Raw genomic sequence first — 2,527 nt, 5'->3', positions numbered from 1 at the left:
TGTTGCAATTATACAGCCTGGAATGAGAGCTATTCACGGTTAGAATGCAACTTCCAACTTATCGTCGGTCATGTTAAGAACATCAAAGGAATCAACGAGAGTGAGTAGTTTTACATTAGATTAATATATAAATAATTTTAGAAGCTTTTATAACTAATGCTGTTTTCATATATTTGTGCTTAATTTGTTTTTTCTCTACGTGGTATTTTCCGCAAAGGATTTTACCTTCTTTTTTTCATTATCGGTTATATATAGTCACAAAAACTATGGAGGATCTATCTTTAGGTAGTCTCGGTATAACGCTGAATGAGCCGCGGTGGTGGCCTGGCCTATATCGTTGCCAGACGCATGATTATGTCTAACTTTAACTTGGAATAAAATACACACTAGTACGGCTAGAGGGCTGGAATTTGGTATCTTTGTTGATTAGAAAGTGGATGATCAACATAGCAATTTGCAGGCCCCTAGCCTATGCAGTTTTTAAGGACTGAAGGTGGAATGAAAATAACTATGGACAGAAAAAGTACCGACGGACAGACAAAGAAGGGAGAATAGTTTTTCTTTTACAGAATGCTAAAAACTATTAAACAGACTAACATTATCATAAACTGAGCATCTATTATGGTTTTATAGATGAGAAAGTGTTTGAACCATATTCTACTATATTTCTAATACTTGAACCCTGTTTAATATCCACGAAGGCGTGTAGAATCAAACAAGATAAATATCCACGAATGCCTGCAGAATCTTACAAGGTAAATATTAATGAATTGGAAGATGGAACAATTCCTTAGTATGTATTGTGCTGCGTTGAAATTATTTTCAGTCCCTGTCAATTCATTTTTTTTTTTTTTTGTAAAGATGAAAAAAAAAACACCTTCAAAAACTGAATTTAGAAGTAGAGTAAGAAAAAAAGTAATGCTTCATTTCATTGCTAAAAGCTATATGATATAGAGTAAAACAAACACAAAAAGCAAAACAAAAACTACGTACGTATCGTTTCCTTCATGGAGAAAGACTAAGCAAAAAAATAAAAAAAATAAATAAAAAGTTGGATAATAAGGCACAAATCACTCATTGCCTATGACGCAATCAGATGTCTTCAACTAGAGAAGAAATAGCAGCGCCAACCAATGACCATTGCGATGCGTCAATGGATCGTTATTGCTTTTAGATAACAAAACTTCAGTTCGCATTTCCTTCATTTTTCAACTCGGCTTCTTTTGTCAGTTTAAAATCAAGGTTTCAGAAAAGCAACAAAACAATTTCGGGCATTAGCATTCGGCTTCTTTATGATGCCCTTTCCAGTAAGGGAGCGTTTCTCATTTGCATGTAAATTGTTTTTCGAAATCACCCAAACATTTTTTTTATTTATATATTTAAGCCAATTTAACAGTAAGCTTGGTAAACATTTTAGTGTTTTACTTGAGTTTCCATGTTATATTTTAGCACACTGGTAAATTCTATGGTATTCTATTTTGTTTCTGAATTATCGTTGTATATCGTCGAAAAACACCGGTGACAAAATCTATTAGTAGGGGATATTTAGAATTCATGTAAAAAGCATAAATGAAGAAAGTAAGATATTTGTCATTAATTTTGTCTGAAAGCATAGTATCCGTTCGTTTTTTTTTATTTTTTGTTTTTTTTCCTTGTAACAAATGTATAAGTTAACCTTGAAAAATTCGCTGACTTCATTGGAAACATGTAATCGATAATTAACAACAACTCCATTATGCAATTACAACATTTTGAAAACAACCATTTCGTATAAAAAGAACAATATAAACGAAATCATGGCGAGTTACAGATAATATATACTAAGCCAGACAGCATAATTAATTCCAAAACATTTCGCAGTCGACGTAGCGCGAAATACTGATTAACCTAAATATCACGGGTATATTATTCGAAAAAAATGTGATGCTCATATTCTGGCAACATTCGTGCAGTAGGTGCGGGGCACTGCGGCTGCCCTTTGTTACCCATTTGTCAGGAGTCACAATGAGACCTGAACTTGGTACACGCTGTGTAACAGTGTATTTCCATTTGGTCAGCAGACAGACTTTTTTCTAATATCATGAATTTAAGATTAAACATACACGCTGTTTAAGTGTATTTCCATATGTCCTGAATTTAAAAAATAGCATCTTTAGCTTTCTGCCTCTTCAAGTAAAATGAAAATCATGAAAAATATCTGCAGTTAATATAAGGATGAGCTTATGATGACAGGAGTCAGTATATAACTGGTAAGAAAGAAATAACTCCTCAATTAAAAGCACAGCTATGTCGAACGGGGTCCTATGTACTGCTCTAGGAAGCAAGAGGCCGTGCTGGCATAAGGCCACTTTAATCTCAAACTATAACAACAACGGTAAAAGACGCGTTGCTTGTTTGTAGACCATAACACAATGGTTAGGTATTTCAAGAGCCAACTCATTTTGAGCAAATCGGTAAAATCACTAAGGTCCTGATTTCTCCTCAGTGCACGCTGGTTCGAATCCACGAGAGGACGAAATTATTATCA

The sequence above is a fragment of the Macrobrachium nipponense genome, chromosome 10 (assembly GCF_015104395.2).
Source record: "Macrobrachium nipponense isolate FS-2020 chromosome 10, ASM1510439v2, whole genome shotgun sequence".
Taxonomy (NCBI): Eukaryota; Metazoa; Arthropoda; class Malacostraca; order Decapoda; family Palaemonidae; genus Macrobrachium; species Macrobrachium nipponense.
The sequence above is the reverse complement of the archived record's forward strand: the minus strand, read 5'-3'. Positions refer to the sequence as shown.